Source organism: Mizuhopecten yessoensis, unplaced genomic scaffold (assembly GCF_002113885.1).
Source record: "Mizuhopecten yessoensis strain PY_sf001 unplaced genomic scaffold, ASM211388v2 scaffold10901, whole genome shotgun sequence".
NCBI classification, from domain to species: Eukaryota; Metazoa; Mollusca; class Bivalvia; order Pectinida; family Pectinidae; genus Mizuhopecten; species Mizuhopecten yessoensis.
In genome coordinates, this window is record NW_018408778.1 from 106,720 (window position 1) to 112,012 (window position 5,293).

A 5,293-nucleotide genomic window follows, 5' to 3' on the forward strand; every position below is an offset into this window, starting at 1 on the left:
GACTAACAGATGTTAGCTAGGGTGCGACTTTCAGAGTTCTGATTTTATTTGATATCCATGGAATAATCTGAAATTCAAATATTTAAGTTGTGGCTATATTTATGAAAGTTGAAAACTGACAGGTGACCGTGGATGGAGAACAAATTCTGAAATCATTGAAAATGGAGCCAGTTGGGATAACAACAGACCTTATCAGTCACCTGAGTTATGATAAAGTTTTGTTGTTGTTGTTTAGATGTTAAGTAGAAATAGTCATGTTTACAAAGCCAGACATTTCATGTGAAGCAAATATGGCCATGTGGATTGTTGACTAAATAATGCTGAAAAATGTGAGCAACATAAACTCACTCTGGCCCAGTGAAGCTTCAGACCAAGGGGAGGGGGGATAACCCAAGGGTAATGAAGTTCCTAATTTTCATCCAACATGCAAGACTTTTCCATTCATATTTGATTATAGGTTTCTGGGTATGAAGAAGATTTTGGAAATTTTAGCTAATATGCTTACTTTGGGCTCTGAACCTCAAGCCCCTGGGGGAGGGAAACAAATAATTCACACTTTTGGTCATAGCAGCTTCAATGCAGACATCTTCAGAGTTTTTTAAATGGAAACCAATGCAACATTTTTAAGACTAAGTAAAAAAAATGTGGATTGTTTAAAGATGCAAAAAGGAAGACGGATCAGAGAAAAAAAATAAAAAAACATATTGAATTTATTAAAATTAAATTGATGATTTACAAGTTAACATTATCCGACACATGATATTGACAGAAGGGAAAAAATAAGGACAAAATATTATCCTATACCAACTGATGAAAAGCTTGTTTTTTCTTTGTTCAATATTTTTCTTTGAAACTGAAAAGCATATCTTTTTCAGTTATATATTTTACATATTCTCAGAAATAATGGTTTTCTCAAGAATCCTCACACCACTGCCAAAAACTATCTACCATTGGCTACTTTCTTCGATAATTCATTTTTAAAAGGAAACCATGCCTTGTGCATTTTTCAATGTTCTGAGTGTAAAAATGTGACAATGCTGGATCAGGATTTAAGCCCGAGCTGCTGATCATTACACTATCGCTCTAACCAACTGATCACAAGTTCAGCTAGTTTTATCCAAACAAAATTGAAAAGGAGGTTATTGCATGTATGAAAAAGGGACAGTGAAATTCTCTAGGTGTTTGACCTGCAGTGAGACGAAGATCCTTAATTTTTGTTTCCAGAAAAAGGTCAATCTTGAATAAGTAAGCATATAATTCGATCTTTTCCTAAGTGAAACTGGAATTCAAATACATGTTAATGTATATATCTATTTAACAAAATACAATTTATCTTTTTATGAATTACTGAAAGGAGTATATGACCGAAATGGAGGAGCTGAAGCTATTAAAAGTTAGAAATTTAATGTATCGTAGAAATCAAAGCTGACAGATCAACACATGGAATTCATAATACAGCAACATACAATAAGTTATACATCAAAAATCTAAAAGCTTATTTATCAATATACAGTTATCAAGGTTTTCAATGTACCAAGTCAAAAGTTTGACTTGATACGGATGGTTATACATACAGCTGTTTTCATATACATCATACCAGCCAAATCAGATATTCATCGCATCAAGGAACTTGATGTTGATAGATCAACATACAGTAATTGTGTTGCTGTATCAATGTAGCTGATTGATCAACAAGCAAAGGGATGTATCAAATATGAATTGAGTTATGCATTAAGGGTCACAAAGCTGGTCATCCTTAACAAAAAGTACTAGGAAAGCTTGGATACATTAAATGAAGTCTTTATCAACATAAAACTAAGTACACATGCCATGTCTCAAATATACACACCGATGTAAGCATAGAATTAATGTATATATATTTACACGGTAACAATTCAAATCAAACCTTACAAATATGCACTTGTATAAATAAATAAAAAAAAAACATTTAGAGTTACATTACAAGATTAATATTTAAATATGTGGCCAATACAAATACATATATCTGGAAAAATTCTAATTACCAATGACAATAATGGTATGCTTTTTCAGAATTGATTTCAAACATAAACATGTCCCATAACATGTGTATGTATTAATCTCCTCCAATCTTAATCTCCAATTACCTTCAATTATGATTGTAGAGCTCATATCTGCCAAGTCACCTGCATAGGTCAACCAGCAAAAGTCCTCCATGACCTGCAGATTGTATATTATGTTTTATCTAAAAAAAAAAAAACCTTCACCTTTTTGTATGTCAAAATACCTGTTAGAAAAGACATACTAGTATTGTATTAAAAAGGCAAATTTTAATGCCTGGTAGTTTACATGCCATACTACTAATTTTTATGATTTTGAAAAGTTTATATATTGAAGTAACTTGCATTTAGCAAGCTTGACCTGCATTTTGACAATCTGTGACCCTCATTTCATTGCTGAGAGCTTGGCAGATATGAAATCTTTTTCAGAAACAAAACAGTTCACACTTTCCACTACCAGTTCATGACTCTCACACATTCTTCGATATCCAGTTTCTATTGAAAAATATGGTTCTACATCCATTTCCAAAACAGAAGGCAATTTCAGCACAATGCAATACTGATATAGTATCACGGTGTAAAAAGAATCTTAATTAGGTTTTAATAAATGTTCATCAAAGTGGTATATAAACAGATTGTGGTCATTATTTACACTTGTTTGTTGCAAGAATAGCACTACAGTGCTAGTAACTATTACATTATGTGTAAAATAAAGCTTCTATATTTGTGACTCTCGATAATTTACCATTTAGACCCTTTGGCCTTCAAATATTTTAAAGCATTATACTATTATCAGAAGGGCTCCCATCAGAAGGATGATCCCACTATTGATAATTATCATACCGTATCTCTATAAGACTGTCTGATTGGATGATATTGATCTCATGACGTAAAACACAATTAAACTCAGAGAAACAAAGAATCATATTCCCCAACAACAAGGGCAATAAGTGTGTAATATTAACTCAAAATTTCATATGAATCAAGTTGCCTGAACTTTTTATGACGGAAAAATAAAACAAACCAACATAAATATGTTATTTTTGGCTAAAAGCGCCAAAACACCCGTATGCTTTATATTTCTAATAATTTTTTCAGAAGAATGCATGAAGAATATATGATATCAAGTAAAATGTCACATCAAAAGAAACAACAGTATTTCTGTGAAAACAACTTACTTTTGTTGTAGAAAGATGGAAGTGGATGCACATGCGAGATTTTAAAAAAAAGGAAATTTTCAATATTACCTGTATATATGAGTGCCCCTATCATAACATATCAAAGTGAACGCTGCAGTGAAGACACCCTCATCCACTATTGTTTTACCTCATATTGCAAGTGAAGGCAAGAAAATACACCCACAAGGCCTTCATAAGAAAGGTCGTCTAGGCTGCACACATATAGTTAGTGACTGGCCAAAGGAGGAGTTGTAAGCCTGTACATGGCATTTTTGTTCATGTGATATTTTGGCAAGTTGACAATATTGGATTACATTAAGAAGGGTTCATTACAAATCAAACAACATATTTATCACAAACTAATTTATATTCCTCCCACAACTGTAGGTTTCCTCACTCATGACTCATTAGATAAACCTGCCAGGAGTTAGTAAACATTTTTGGTTACCCACAAGTGGGCAACACCCGGACATAATTTCGCTGGACAATCTTTTACTATTATGTCGAGTAACAAAGCTTTCAGGCATCATCTTCCATTGTGGTGTCAAAGTTCATGGCAACTGTTTCCCTGATCAGAAACAGGAATAATGTATTTCCAAGAGACACATGTTTTTCTAGATATAATATCTGAATGTTGTAGGAGAGAAAGGTGCCTAAACTCGTGATGGTTGGTTATCATGTTTATCTAACCTCATTAGTTCATTTTTAAATTGTAAACGATACTCCGTAAATTAACTTGATTTAGATAAACATGATTACCAACCATCACTATTTACATAATATATATCCAGTAAAATGCTGTTTTATAAAAACATGATATAAAGGTAAAGAGTACCATTAACTTGAAGTTAAAAAATACCATCTTAAAAACTATGAAAGATTTGTTTAAGACCTTTTCAACAGGAATGTTCCATTTCATATCTCACATTTTACATAATTATAGGTGTTTGAAATTTGAGTATTTGGAAAAAAAAATATAGAGATTGAACTGTGATTTCTACACTTTATCAATATTGTTATCCAGGAATTATAAATGCATTACATCGAAATGAGAGATGAACACTTTGGAAAGAGTAAGAAATTCTAAACCAGAATTTTGTTTTTAACTGCTTCTGTAAAAAAAAAAAGTAGCTCTGACATGGAGCTTTTCTTTCATGATAATAACTCGTGCATTCATACTCTTTACCCTGATAATAACCTGTGCATTCATACTCTTTACCCTAACTGAAATGTGACACTTAGTAACAAGGAATAAATGGAATCCCGGCCCCTGTAGTTGCTTTTAGTGTCGAGACGGTTTAATTTTGCAATGCAGAACAATTTTTAAATATAAGTACAATATTGTGGATTGTGAATGATTTATACTTTATACTTTTATTACATGATTTTTTTTTTTATTAAAAATGAAACATTATACAATACATATTAAATCATTCCACTGAAAAAGTATGTTGAAGATCCATGTTGAATTGTCGAAGCTCTGTCCTTAACATGTAAAATTTATAAAAGAACTGATAAAAGAACAATAAAAATAATGTGTAAAAACATGAATGAAATGATACATTAAAACAAAAGGTCCAATGAGCCTGCATCGCTCACCTGGCATTAATCTCACAATTGTAACCTTAAAAGTGGATTAAAATAAAGCTACAGGCAAAATATCAGTGTCTTGACTTTAAAGTCATTCAGAAGAATCTGTTAAACGATTAAAACACATTTGATCCCTGTGACCTTGAAAGTCAAACATGGACATGAAGTTGAACAAACTTTATAGCCCTTCATCCCAGAATGCAACTTGCCAATTAACACCACCCTATACCTTGTTTATTGAGAAGAAGACTTTTAAAGATTTATGCACTATGTACCAGATGTGACCATGAAAGTGTGTCAAGGTCATTCACATGAACAAGCTATCACACTGTACGCTTTAGTTATTCAGAACAAGTCCTGTAAAGAGCTTGAATAAAGGCAAAGGTCATTCATTTGAACAAACTTGGTAGCCCCTCATACCTCATTTGAACAAACTTGGTAGCCCTTCATACCTCATTTGAACAAACTTGGTAGCCCTTCATGCCA